Raw genomic sequence first — 15,728 nt, forward strand, 5'->3', positions numbered from 1 at the left:
TTAAAATATTCATGCTCTTTGATCCAGTAACTCCTCTTCCAGGAATTTATTTTTAGAGAATAATAAAAGTTATACACAAAAATATATGTTAACAGATGTTCTTTAGAGTAGCCCTTCCAATAGAAAAGAAAAATGGAAACAACCTAAGGTACTTAATGATGGAAAACAGGTTGAATACGTCTTATTCATCTATAGGATGAAACACTAAACAGCCACCAAAAACTGTGCTGTGGATGTATGTTTATTGACAAGGAAACATGTTTATAACATATAGTCAAGTGAAAAAAGTACACTACAACAAAAAGGCATATAGAATAATCTTATTTTGTTAAAAAAAAGTGCATGAATTTTTAAAAGTTATAAATAAAATTTGGAAGGAAAGACACCAAAATAATAATAGTGGCTATCAACGAGGGTAAGATTATGAGTGTATTTTCTAATACATCATATTTCTATTTTCTAATATAATCATAAAATGTATATATAATTATAATAATTATATATAAAAATGTATGCCTAAATAAAATGTATATACTAATTTAAAAATAGTAAAGCTTCGGTAAAGGTTATCAACTATAGCAGCTTGGCAGGATGCACTCAAGACATGCATAATGGAAACAGTAGATGAAAACCTCTGCTCATGGGGGATTTTATGAGCAGGAGCCAGGCAGTCAGGGGAGGCGCTCAGCCTCCCACCCTCACTCTCCAGGGCCTCCTCAAGGGGTTCTCTCAGAGGAGGTGGGTGAGGGCAATCCATCCTGGTCCTGGAAAGTGAGCAGTAGGACAGCCAGAGTCCACTGCTGACACCAAGGCAAAGGACACCAAGATTCCATCCCCTGGACCTTTACTTCTTTATGGTGAAAGGGCCAAGGCTACATGAATTAGTATTGACAAAGAGAGCACTTCCCAGACTGAGTGCGTTGAAAGCCTGAAGCCTTGAGAAGTCATGAGACCACATTGGGGCCATCAAGGTATGGCTGGTGACCTCATCCAGGTGGGCCAGGCCCAGTGCTTGGAGTCAGCCACAGTGACTTACCCCTCTCTGTCCTGAACAGCAGTGCCCAAACTTGAGCATGCCAACAGGGCCTCCACAGGGCAAACACTTCTCAAACTAATGCCTCCATAGCCACTGCAGATATAGGATCCCAAACAAACAGAAATGCAGACTTGAACCACCATGGCCCTCTGCCATCCTCTCTTAGCCAGCATGCTATTTTAACCAGCCAAGGAGGAAGCCTTGGATGAGTCTGTGTTACACCAAAGAGGTAAGAATAGCCAGGACTCCCCTTGAGCATCTCCAGAAGCCAGAGAAATCATGTTGCTCCCTTCCCTCAGTGGCTCTGCTGAGGCTTCAGGAGACTGGGCTGAAAGATCAGCTCAAGGCGATGGCATATAGGGGGTGAGGGGAAGGCAGGGAGAGGAGTAAGGGCCCTGCCAGAGCATCTGCAATGGGCACATGGACCATGTCTGAGTGGGGCAGACAGGCAGCAGTGACTGACAGGTGACAGAGAGGTGCAGGGAGACTCCCAGTTCCCAGCAGTCCCTCTCTCCAGATGAACTTTGCTTCTGCAGATGGTACTTGGCCTCCCAGAAGCAGCATTGGAGCCACCTGAGCAGCATCTGTTGTGGGACTACAGCCTATGTGCTTCTGTTGGCAAGTCTTATGAGCTCAGAGAGCAACTTGTTTCTCAAAAGCTGTTCTACAACTCACCCCTGCCTTCCTAGGTCACTAAAAGTCTGCTTGATGTCAAAGTGCAGCACAAAGGGGCTTCATCTGCCAACTTCCCCTAGAAGGCAGGTGCCTGGGTTGCATAAGAACCAGAGTCATGACCGTTGGCCCAGTGCCCTCCAGTGGGCTGATTTCTTCACCAACTCTTAAACCTGAACCATATTGTGTGGCACTGGCTGGAAGAGCACAAGATTGCCCCATGGATTCTTCTGGAGATCCAGCCTGGATTGAAGCATGGTAGGTGCCAGGCCTTGTTCTGGCAAAAGTCTGACCCTGCTGGGAGCAAACTGTGCTTCTGTGGTTTGCTTCCTCTCAGAGCCCCTCACAACAATCCATCTAACATCAGGCACACACAAGGTGTTTTGATGATATTTCTAAAACCTACCTCTGCTGACAAAATGCTTCAGTGACTTCCCACTGACTCTGGGATGAAATCCAAACTCCTAAGGATTACACACAAGGCCATTCAGGATCTGGCCCTGCCTACCTTTACAATCTCCTCCTCTGAACTCTGCTATAACTCCCTTCCTAGATTGCTGCCTTCCCTCCCCAGCCCTTCTTCCTCTGGCCAACTCCGACTTGTGCTTTAAAACTTGGCCCAGGTTAATCTCATCGACTTCCGGGAAGATGGCAGAAGGGTAAGACACAGAGATCACCTTCCTCCCCACAGATACACCAGAAATACATCTACACGTGGAACAACTCCTACAGAACACCTACTGAACGCTGGCAGAAGACCTCAGACCTCCCAAAAGGAAAGAAACCCCCCACGTAACCTGGTTAGGGCAAAAGAAAAAAATAAACAAAGACAAAAGGATAGGGACGGGTCCTGCACCAGCGGGAGGGAGCTGTGAAGGAGGAAAAGTGTCCACACACTAGGATGCCCCTTCGCGGGCGGAGACTGCGGGTGGCGGAGTGGGGGAGCTTCGGAGCGGAGCTGCGGAGGAGAGCACAGCAACAGGGGTGCGGAGAACAAAGCGGAGAGATTCCAGCACAGAGGATCAGGGCCGACCGGCACTCACCAGCCGAGAGGCTTGTCTGCTCACCCGCTGGGGCGGGCGGGTCTGGGAGCTGAGGCTCCAGCTTTAGTCGGAGCACCGGGAGAGGACTGGAGCCTGCAGGGCCAGGGCGTTAGTGCACCGCGGCTAGCTGGGAGGGAGTCCGGGGAAAAGTCTGGACCTGCCGAAGAGGCAAGAGACTTTTTCTTCCCTCTTTGTTTCCTGGTGCACGAGGAGAGGGGATTAAGAACGCTGCTTAAGAGAGCTCCAGAGACGGGCGCGAGCCGCGGCTAAAAGTGCGGACCCCAGAGACAGACATGAGACGCTAAGGCCGCTGCTGCCGCCACCAAGAAGCCTGTGTGCGAACACAGGTCACTATCTACACCCCCCCTTCCGGGGAGCCTGTGCAGCCTGCCACTGCCACGGTCCCGGGATCCAGGGACAACTCCTCCGGGAGAACGCACGGCGCGCCTCAGGCTGGCAATGTCACGCTGGCCTCTGCCGCCGCAGGCCCGCCCCACACTCCGTGACCCTCCCTACCCCCGGCCTGAGTGAGCCAGAGCCTCCGAATCAGCGGCTCCTTTAACCCCGTCCTGTCTGAGCAAAGAACAGACGCCCTCCTGCGACCTACACGCAGAGGCGGGGCCAAATCCAAAGCTGAGCCCCTGGGAGCTGTGAGAACAAAGAAGAGAAAGGGAAATCTCTCCCAGCAGCCTCAGAAGCAGCGGATTAAAGCTCCACAATCAACTTGATGTACCCTGCATCTGTGGAATACATGAATAGACAACGAATCATCCCAAATTAAGGAGCCGTGTGGATGAAAGGCTCTTGGTGCTGCAGCCAGGAGTTAGTGCTGTGCCTCTGAGGTGGGAGAGCCAACTTCAGGACACTGGTCCACAACAGGCCTTCCAGCTGCACATAATATCAAACGGCGAAAACCTCCCAGAGATCTCCATCTCAACGCCAGCACCCAGCTTCACTCAACGACCAGCAAGCTACAGTGCTGGACATCCTATGCCAAACAACTAGCAAGACAGGAACACAACCACACCCATTAGCAGAGAGGCTGCCCAAAATCATAATAAGTCTACAGACACCCCAAAACACATCACCAGACGTGGACCTGCCCACCAGAAAGACAAGATCCAGTCTCATCCACCAGAACACAGGCACTAGTACCCTCCACCAGGAAGCCTACACAACCCACTGAACCAACCTTAGCCACTGGGGACAGACACTAAAAACAACAGGAACTACGAACCTTCAGCCTGCAAAAAGGAGACCCCAAACACAGTAAGATAAGCAAAATGAAAAGACAGAAAAACACACAGCAGATGAAGAAGCAAGATAAAAACCCACCAGACCTAACAAATGAAGAGGAAATAGGCAGTCTACCTGAAAAAGAATTCAGAATAATGATAGTAAAGATGATCCAAAATCTTGGAAATAGAATAGAGAAAATGCAAGAAACATTTAACAAGGACCTAGAAGAACTAAAGATGAAACAAACAATGATGAACAACACAATAAATGAAATGAAAAATACTCTAGATGGGATCAATAGCAGAATAACTAAGGCAGAAGAACGGATAAGTGACCTGGAAGATAAAATAGTGGAAATAACTACTGCAGAGCAGAATAAAGAAAAAAGAATGAAAAGAACTGAGGACAGTCTCAGAGACCTCTGGGACAACATTAAATGCACCAACATTCGAATTATAGGGGTTCCAGAAGAAGAAGAGAAAAAGAAAGGGACTGAGAAAATATTTGAAGAGATTATAGTTGAAAACTTCCCTAATATGGGAAAGGAAATAGTTAATCAAGTCCAGGAAGCACAGAGAGTCCCATACAGGATAAATCCAAGGAGAAATAGACCAAGACACATATTAATCAAACTGTCAAAAATTAAATACAAAGAAAGCATATTAAAAGCAGCAAGGGAAAAACAACAAATAACACACAAGGGAATCCCCATAAGGTTAACAGCTGATCTTTCAGCAGAAACTCTGCAAGCCAGAAGGGAGTGGCAGGACATATTGAAAGTGATGAAGGAGAAAAACCTGCAACCAAGATTACTCTACCCAGCAAGGATCTCATTCAGATTTGATGGAGAAATTAAAATCTTTACAGACAAGCAAAAGCTGAGAGAGTTCAGCACCACCAAACCAGCTCTACAACAACTGCTAAAGGAACTTCTCTAGGCAAGAAACACAAAAGAAGGAAAAGACCTACAATAACGAACCCAAAACAATTAAGAAAATGGGAATGGGAACATACATATCGATAATTACCTTAAATGTAAATGGACTAAATGCTCCCACCAAAAGACACAGATTGGCTGAATGGATACAAAAACAAGACGCATATATTTGCTGTCTACAAGAGACCCACTTCAGACCTAGAGACACATACAGACTGAAAGTAAGGGGATGGAAAAAGGTATTTCATGCAAATGGCAACCAAAAGAAAGCTGGAGTAGCAATTCTCATATCAGACAAAATAGACTTTAAAATAAAGACTATTAGAAGAGACAAAGAAGGACACTACATAATAATCAAGGGATCAATCCAAGAAGAAGATATAACAATTGTAAATATTTATGCACCCAACATAGGAGCACTTCAATACATAAGGCAAATACTAATAGCCATAAAAGGGGAAATCGACAGTAACACATTCATAGTAGGTGACTTTAACACCCCACTTTCACCAATGGACAGATCATCCAAAATGAAAATAAATAAGGAAACACAAGCTTTAAATGATACATTAAACAAGATGGACTTAATTGATATTTATAGGACATTCCATCGAAAAACAACAGAATACACATTTTTCTCAAGTGCTCATGGAACATTCTCCAGGATAGATCATATCTTGGGTCACAAATCAAGCCTTGGTAAATTTAAGAAAATTGAAATTGTATCAAGTATCTTTTCCGACCACACGCTATGAGACTAGATATCAATTACAGGAAAAGATCTGTAAAAAATACAAACACATGGAGGCTAAACAATACACTACTTAATAACAAAGTGATCACTGAAGAAATCAAAGAGGAAATCAAAAAATACCTAGAAACAAATGACAATGGAGACACGACGACACAAAACCTATGGGATGCAGCAAAAGCAGTTCTAAGAGGGAAGTTTATAGCAATACAATCCTACCTTAAGAAACAGGAAACATCTCGAATAAACAACCTAACCTTGCACCTAAAGCAATTAGAGGAAGAAGAACAAAAAAACCCCAAAGTTAGCAGAAGGAAAGAAATCATAAAAATCAGATCAGAAATAAATGAAAAAGAAATGAAGGAAACGATAGCAACGATCAATAAAACTAAAAGGTGGTTCTTTGAAAAGATAAACAAAATTGATAAACCATTAGCCTGACTCATCAAGAAAAAAAGGGAGAAGACTCAAATCAATAGAATTAGAAATGAAAAAGGAGAAGTAACAACTGACACTGCAGAAATACAAAAGATCATAAGAGGTTACTACAAGCAACTCTATGCCAATAAAATGGACAACCTGGAAGAAATGGACAAATTCTTAAAAAGGCACAACCTGCCAAGACTGAATCAGGAAGAAATAGAAAATATGAACAGACCAATCACAAGCACTGAAATTGAAACTGTGATTAAAAATCTTCCAATAAGCAAAAGCCCAGGACCAGATGGCTTCACAGGCGAATTCTATCAAACATTTAGAGAAGAGCTATCACCTATCCTTCTCAAACTCTTCCAAAATATCGCAGAGGGAGGAACACTCCCCAACTCATTCTACGAGGCCACCATCACCCTGATACCAAAACCAGACAAGGATGTCACAAAGAAAGAAAACTACAGGCCAATATCACTGATGAACATAGATGCAAAAATCCTCAACAAAATACTAGCAAACAGAATCCAACAGCACATTAAACGGATCATACACCATGATCAAGTGGGGCTTATTCCAGGAATGCAAGGATTCTTCAATATACGCAAATCAATCAACGTGATACACCATATTAACAAATAGAAGGAGAAAAACCATATGATCATCTCAATAGATGCAGAGAAAGCTTTTGACAAAATTCAACACCCATTTATGATAAAAACCCTCCAGAAAGTAGGCATAGAGGGAACCTTCCTCAACATAATAAAGGCCATATATGACAAACCCACAGCCAACATCGTCCTCAATGGTGAAAAACTGAAAGCATTTCCACTAAGATCAGGAACAAGACAAGGTTGCCCACTCTCACCACTCTCATTCAACATAGTTTTGGAGAAGAATTTGGAGAAGGAAGCAAAAATCACAAGAAGCCAACGTGGGTTCAAGAACAGTCAGATCAGATTAAACTTTTCCCTCAGGAAATATAGCAGATGCAGTGTATCTGGATTTCAGCAGGACATCTGAGAAGGTTTCTTATGATGTCCTTTTGGACAAACGGAGAACATGGGCTGGGTGAAAGGACAACCGGATGAGTTTCTGGTCACTGAAAGACTGTGCCCAAAGTACCTGTTAAGCCTGGAGGGGACCCAGAGTGGGTAGCACAGCACTTGGGGCCTCTCCTTTCATACACTGTTATTAAAGGCTTGAAGGAAGATACCGAGGGTAGGCTGACATGAACCTGGAAGGGAGAGAGTATGGTGGATGATAAAAATCCAGAGTTTTAAAGATTTCAAGAGGTTCAAAGAGTGCACCAAGTTGAACAAGAACAAAGCTAATAATAAGGCAGTAGCAGGATGCCTGAAGGCCATGTGTGGGCTTCAGGTGGCTGTTAGCCTAATGAGTCAGCTGTGACAAAACCTAACACATTCATGGGCGTTAATCAAAGCAGAGCACCCAGGACAAGGGTACTCTTGGCTGGCCAGACAACCTTGAATTTAGAGGATCCTGACCAGGAGGGTGGGGCACTCATAGAGGTTGAAGGAAAGGAAGCTGGTTTAGGCTGAAGAAGGGAAGGCAGGGCTCAGGCTTTCCTTGCACACCAGTGCAGTCTGCTCTGCGCAGGGGCACCCAGGTGAGGGGAGCACCATTTCCCTGTCCATGTGCCCTGGTATAGGCTGTACGGCCTGAAGGAATGGGTAAATATTTGTTATCCACCACCCAGAGGGGCACCTGTTTGGGTCTGTCCTCCTGGAGCTGGCCCAACTTGTAATTTTACAGAAGACTCATGCATGCTAGCAATGGCCCAACTGAGCTTCTCTGACTGACCTGCCCTCATTTATCTCAAGGCTTGTTGTGAGGGGTCAGAACCGTGATCTGTGGTGTCCCAGAGACAGAACTAGGATCCATGGTGGAGACAGTGGGGAGGCCAAATCCAGATCAGTAAGAGGTGCCTGAAACAAGAGTTGCCAGGGATGGGGGTGGGGAGGTATGGGTGGGGATTGAAAGAGAGTGAGCTCCCAGTCACTGCAGATGATCCAGAAGAGACTAGAAGCCCACCAGGCACAGACTTTGGAGGGACCTAACATTCTGGGGTCCTGTTATTCCAAGACAACCGCAGGCTGATACCAGCCTCTTCAGTGTGCCCTCAGTTTCAGCTGTGCCTGATCTAGGTTTGCCCTGTTTACTAATACTCACATTTCTTTCCCAGAAGATCCTGTCTTCAATGTTGGGGTGAAGTACATAGATAAGGGATGAGCAGATCTTGAGCCACAAACTTTTTGTTTGCTTTTTTTATCACAGTAAAACATACATTAAATTTGCCATTTTAGCCATTTTAAAGTATACAGTTCAGCGGCATTAAGTACATTCACAACGTTGTGCAATCAATCTCTAGAACTCTTTTCATGTTGCCAAACTGAAACTGTACCCATTAAACACTAACTTCCCATTCCCCCACCCGCCAGCCCCTGACAAACACCATTCTACTTTCTGTCTCTATGAATTTGATTACATTATGTACCTCATCTAAGTGGAACCATGCAGCATTTATGTTTCTGTGACTGGTTTATTTCATGTAACAGAATATCTTCCATAATGAAGCATGTGTCAGAATTTCCTTCCTTTTAAGGAAAGCCACAAAAGTTTTTGATTCAAACATTTTTCTGAGCATACCCCACCTTAATCACCTCTGTACTTCTGCTTGAGGATCACTGAACTGCAGGGATCCAAGAGGAATTACTTCACCCCCTCATCAGAATACACAGCACCACACTGGGTATAATTGAAAGCTTAAAACAAATACATATAAATTCTGAGGAATAGTGTATCTCTAAGCAAGCTTGTGAATTCTCTACCTTATAAATAAGAACTGAAGTGCTTATTATAAAATTATGGGGACTATTTGGAGAGCTTAGAAAAATGTAAATGTGGAGAAAATGTTGTCCAAAAAATTGAGCACATTTTTCTAAGGCAGGCTTTTAAAAATGATTGAATTTCAAAGGACACTGGATTCACAGCTACCTACTGCACTTAAGGCTTAATTCCTTAAAGATCCTAAAAACTCTGTTATGGCCAAATATCCACAAACACTCTCTCATACTGCCTTTTCAGCAGATTCCTTTGATTTAGAAAGGTACCTCCTGTCAATAGTAAACAGTTAAAAACTCCAAGGACTATGTGTATGCCTGTTGTGTGTATTAAATATATATTATTGTTAAATACATATTATATGGAGTAGTTATGAATTCAAATACATATACACACATACAAATTGTTGATACTGGTTTCCTTTGGGAGAGGAAACTGGGGATGATGGAGTGGAATAGGGGTGAAAATGTTACCTCTCTGAGGTGTTACGTTTTCTTCATATTGCACATTTAAAGAAGTTTTCTAGGTAGTGATTTCATAGGTTATTTTGGTTTTTCTCTTAAAATTTTTATACTAAAAAAATCAATAACAGGAAATGTTGCTAAAAACAACTCATCCATAAACTCCAAGGTTACTCTAAAGAATTGGTCAAATCTGAAATTAGCCAACATGTATATTCTAATTACTCTCCCAACTTAATTAGAAATCAGTCTTTTTCCAAAATTAAAATGGTAACATGTGATTTCTACTTTGAGTTCAGCCTCAGTTTTCACATCTTCAACTCTAAGGGAGTAAGGGAAGCATTAGGAGATGTGTTGAAGGGAAAGTCTTTCTTGTTTGCGTTTATGTTAAAAAAAAAAAAAGCAAACCACACTCTAGAATGACTAATTTTCAGTACATACCTCTAGTCCACCATCCTGGTAATTCTCCAGTAATCTCTGTACAAAATTTTCAACTATTTGTGGTCTGATAACTGAAAAGTTTTCTCTCATGACTTGGTGTTTCCAAAGGTCTAGGGGAGAAACATACCAACACCAGTACCAGAAAATATTGAACAACCATTAATAGCTACGAGATGGCAACTGTCTGAGACATAACACTGGACACAAGCTGTCACTTCCAAATACACAAAAACTAATGGGTGAGGCAGGGGAGGGGAGGTGGTGGTTGAGGACACAGGATCCTCCAGAACATGGGAATAAGGAAGATCTCTAACAAGATTCCTAACAAAAAGATTTGGAAAAGTACCTCTGAAGTCCAGTGAACAATATTTTGTTACCATAACTAAAAATCCCAAATCAAATATAATTATTGATCCTATATGGCATCTGTTTTCATAAAGTCCCTATATGTATCTGAACAATTATTTGGACCTAACACAACGATCAGAAATAAATGAAGAGCTATTATATTTATCTATTTAAGTACATTCCTGGTGTTACAAGGCAAAATTAATTTGAATGCAGAGTTAATAAAAAAAGAGGAGGAAATCCAAAAGAGAGAAGAAAGAGTCACACATTAGAAATGTTGAGAGCCGCAGAAGATGAACTTTAGCTCCTGCACTGAAGCAGCAACAGGGCTGACACACATGTGATGAGGCATATACACAGTTATTCAGAATAGCATTGCTGAGGACAGCAAAAACTTAGAAACAATACACAAACTGTGGTATATCCTTCCAATGGGATAGTATGCAGCTGTAAAAAAAGAGAAGAATTTCTCCATGTACTGATGTGAAAAGAACCATAGATTAAGCGGAAAATGCAAGGTGTAGAAAAGTGGGTATAAAATGCTATCTTTTAAAAGAAAGATACAGAAAATAACAATAAAGGGAGAGGCTATCCCCTCAAGTCTATTCAAGGTCATTGGTCCAAATATTTGCCTTTCTCTGATATCATCACTTCTCCCCTCTTTCCTGAATCATTCACAAGAGCACACATTTCTCCCACCTCATAAAAATTCTCCACTTGACCCCATTTCCCCTGTCAGCTTTTGCCTCATTTCTTTGCTCCCTTTCTAGCAAATCTCTCAGAAAGAGATGTCTATACTTAATGTCTGTGACTTCTCTCAAAATCCTTCTTAGACCCACTCACACAGCTTTTACCTTTCACTCCACTGAAACTGATTTTGTCATAAACACCAGTGACCTCAACATGGCTAAAGCCAGTGGTTTTACTTGACTGCCAATAACATTTCACACAATTTTTCACTTCCTCTTTCTTGAGAAACTTCCATCACCAGACGTTGGGACACCACCCTGTCCTAGTTTTCCTCTACCTCACTGTTCCCTGTAGGTTCCTTTTGCTGGTTCTCCTCCTGCCTCCCCCCTCTACCACCAGCTCTTAACATTAGAGTGTCCTAGGACTCAGCCCTTGGTTCACCGTTTTTGTTTTTCCTATCTGCACTCACCCCCTTGGCTATCTCATTTAGTATCATGGCTAAATACCATCTGTATACTGACAACCCTCAAATTTAGATCTAATATCCACTTGGCATCTCTTCTTGGATGTCTAAAAGGCATTTCAAATTTCACTTGTGCATAATTAAATTTCTGATCTTCCCTCCCTAACTTGCCATCTCAACTGATGGCAATTCAGTTTTCCCAGTTGCTCAGGTCAAAAGCCTTGGAGTCATCATGGACTCTTCTCTTTTTCCCAAACCCTATACCCAGTTCATCAGTGACTACTTTAAAAATATGCCCAGAATCTTACCACTTAATACTTCCACTGCTCCCAACCTTGTTTGATTCACCATCTCCTCTTGCCTGGATTACTGCAATAGCCTCAAAACCAGCCTCTCCCTTCTTCCACCCTTTGTTCCCAACATAGCAGCCAGAGAGATTCTATTCAAATGTAAGTCAGATCATGCCACTCAAAATCTGGGACAGGCTCCCCATCACATTCAGAGTAAACACTGAAGTCCTTGCAAGCTCCTGCACAGTCTGTTGTCCTTTCATGCTTCCTCTCTGACTTCATCTCCTACTACTCTTCCTCACTCTCTCCACTCCAGCCACACTTGGGTCTTTGCTGTTCCATGAATATGACAGGCATGCTCTGCTTCGGGCCTTTGTATGGGCTGTCTTTCTGTCTGGAATGCTCTTCCCCCAGATACCCACACAGCTAACTCCCTCACCTTCTTCAACTCTGCTCAAAACGTCACTTTCTCAGTGAAGTCTATCCTGACTACCCTATTTAAAATTACAATGTGCCCCTTTGAACCTTCACACCACCATCCTCCTCACTCCATTATTTTCTTATTTCTTATGTTCATTGATTATTGTCTGTCTACCCCCTTCTAGATGATAAATTCCATGAGAGTAAGGATTTTTGCTCCATGACAGTTAGGATGTACAGTAGTCTTCCCTTATTCGTGGTTTTGCTTTCTGCAGTTTTAGTTACCTGTGGTCAACTGCAGTCTGCAAATATTAAATGGAAACTTGCAGAAATAAACAATTCGTTAAGTTTTAAATTGAGCACCATTTTGAGTAGCACAATGAAATCTTGGGCCATCCTGCTCCATCCCGCCCCACCCGGGATCCCCAACCACTAACATAGTCTCCTGACATCCAACCATGGACGTCATAATGGCCCGATGATCCAGGGTCACCTGAAGCAGACGATCGTCTTTCTGACCTGTCGTTAGAAGATCAACAGAAGCCCAGTGCTAAATCACAATGCCAACGTCATTCGCCTCACTTCCTCTCATCACGTAGGCATTTTATCATCTCACACCAACCCAAGAAGAAGGGTGAGTACAGTACAATATTTCGAGAGAGATCACATTCACGTAACTTTTTTATAATATATTGTTATAAGTGTTCGATTTTATTATTAGTTATTGTTCATCTCTCACTGTGCCTAACTTATAAATTAAACTTTATCGTAGGTATGCATGTATAGGAAAAAAACACAGTATACTATATAAATCATATATATCTATATCTATATCTATATCTATATCTATATCTATATCTATATCTATATCTATATATATAGAGTTTGGTACTATCCCTGGTTTTAGGCATCCACTAGGGGTGTTGCAACATACTCCCTACAGAAGAGGGAGGACTACTGTATGCCCAAAACAGTGCTTAAAATATATAGCCTAGAAAATAGCAGGTGCTTAGGAAATAGGCATTGAATAAAAGAATGAAATAGTATATATATAAAAAGCACTGAAAAGGATATATTAAAAACTGAAAAAGATGATTACATAGGGGTGGCAGAAGGGGGTCAATGGTGGCAACAAGCCTGCTAAATATATATGTTTTATGTCATTTTGAGTTTTGAACCAGGTAAATGCATTATCTGTTAAAAAATAAAATCAAATTTAAAAGTAATATGACAGTGCTGGAACAATGAAGTATGTCAACACTCTTTAACTTCCATATGGGAGAGCAAAAGTACTTGTGTACGTAATCATTTTGTGTGAGGCCTACTTCCTCGCCCATGGCCCCAGGAGAGTCTTTTTTTTTTTTTTAATTGAGGTATAATTGACCTACTACATTGTGTTAGTTGCAGGTGCACAACATAGTGATTCAATATTTCTATACATTACAAAATGATCACCACCATAAATCTAGTTACCATCTGTCACCAAAGTTATTACAATATTATTAACTATATTCCCTCTGCTGTACATTTTGTCCCCATGACTCACTTACTTTGTAATTGGAAGCTTGCACCTCTTAACCTCACTCACCTATTTCTCTCCTCTTCCCACTCCGGGGGAGTCCTGAAACTGACAGAGCCGTAGGGCTTCAGAGGTGGAAGCCAAGCCCCGCCCCACTCCCTTTTCTGTTGGGGGTGGGGTTGGCCACCAGCAAGTGTACCCACAGGGCCTCTCCCTGCCCCCACCTGTTTCTAATTTTAGATGAGATTTCCTACTCATACTTTCATTTTCAGACGGGAGACTCAGTGCACACAAGAACAAGCGTCCAGCAAAATCCTCCCCGAAATGTGGATATGACAGAGCAGGAGCCTCTGGTATTTGCACTTATTATTTATCAGGGGTCCTGTTTTTCAAAATGGAACTCAACATTTCTTCTACAATTGGCTACTTTCCATCATAAACAAATAAATCTGATTTTGCTTTTTCTTTAGGATAATAAAGGTGAATAGACATATCACCACTGTCCTAACATAGTTGAAGTAGAAAATCCAAGAGTTAATGTTGTGCCTAGAAGTTCATACTTCTAAGATGTTTAAGACTTCCATAAGTCTAAACTTTGACAAGACAGAGCTCATGTATGTTTCAGAAATGCTCAGATAAGAAACTGGATACTTTTTCCAGGGTACTCTCCTGGCAGGTCTCTGGCTCACAGATAATCCTTGCCAGGGGCCACACACTTCTAGTTTGGGGATCTTCACCTGGCAAATGCCCACAGAGCTGGTTTGGGGTTTAGCTATGGGTTCAGCTAAGGGGGTAATATTTTACTGAAGTGTTGGGAATTCTTCCCTCATGCTTCCTCCTCCTGAGTTCAAGTGCAGACATGCACCTGCATCTGTAGGCAGGAGTCAGGCGAAGTCAGGATGAGAAGAATTCATCCCAGAGAAACAGTTCCTGGCCAGGTGGTGTTGGTGGTTTCCAAATGTGTCCCATTTTAGGTGTGTGTGTGCATGGCTTCTTTAAGACAATGCATGGAGATGGGAGGGAGATAGCACACTGGGGGTACAACTGCGGTTTTTTCTTCCCTCTCACGCTGTTCCTAGGTCATTTGACTGAAGGAAACTTTGACTTCCTGGTGGCCAAACGACTTCCCCTCTCCTCCTCTCTGAACACCCCACACCCACACAGCCCCCTCCTTCTGAAGGGCACCTGGTTTGGCAGCACTTCACTTCTCTAACACAACCACCAACGCTCTGCACCTGAGGGGCCCCTGCATCCTAAGCCAAGGCAGAGTTGAAATTTGAAGGCACACAACTGCCAATCACGTTGTTCTCTTGATCAGCTGGGTGGCTGGGGGCAACTGGTAGGTTGAAAACCTTATTGCTTCAAGCATATGTATGAATTTTGTACTCCTGTGTTTCTCAAACTGCTTCCCAGAACACTAGTTCTTTGAGGTGATGAAAGATATTCCCAAGGGAATAAAAGGGTTCTGTGGTCAAATAAATTCAAAGAACATTTCATACTCTCTCTCTCTGGAGATTCAACACACAGTAGGATAGTAAAGGCTCTGAGAAAGTCTGGAGTAAAGGAACCTTTCTAACATTATTTACTCCCAGTTTCCGAAACTTATTTTTAAAAAGCAAATAAAACCCTTCTTCCCTAACCCCTGCAAAACACAGTAGAAATCCTCCTGTCCAATGCAATCAAGACTAAGAGTTGGTTCGTCAATCATAAGAAGTCTGTTAAACCAGAGAATGCTTAAAAAATGACATGCACTATCTTAAACATTTTATTTAAATTAAAAATACACAAATAGGGCTTCCCTGGTGGCGCAGTGGTTGGGAGTCTGCCTGCCGATGCAGGGGACATGGGTTCGTGCCCCGGTTCCGGAAGATCCCACGTGCCGCAGAGCGGCTGGGCCCGTGAGCCATGGCCGCTGAGCCTGCGTGTCCGGAGCCTGTGCTCCGCAACGGGAGAGGCCACAACAGTGAGAGGCCCGCGTACCACAAAAAAGACCCAAACAAACACAAATATAAACATTTGCCAATCTTCTAACATAGAGCCTAGGCTTTTTCTTTGTATGTACCCACTCACTGGAGTTCTGTACCATCTTTCCTCTATAAATCATAATACATAGTGTGTGGTCTA

General features: G+C 42.8%; 1 pseudogene; it reads right to left on the reverse strand.

Annotated features, from left to right (window-relative positions):
- Positions 1 to 15,728, reverse strand: part of LOC132437152 (coiled-coil domain-containing protein 162-like) — a 47,741-nt pseudogene that overhangs the window by 20,187 nt on the left and 11,826 nt on the right.

This window comes from Delphinus delphis, chromosome 14 (assembly GCF_949987515.2).
Source record: "Delphinus delphis chromosome 14, mDelDel1.2, whole genome shotgun sequence".
Classification (NCBI taxonomy): Eukaryota; Metazoa; Chordata; class Mammalia; order Artiodactyla; family Delphinidae; genus Delphinus; species Delphinus delphis.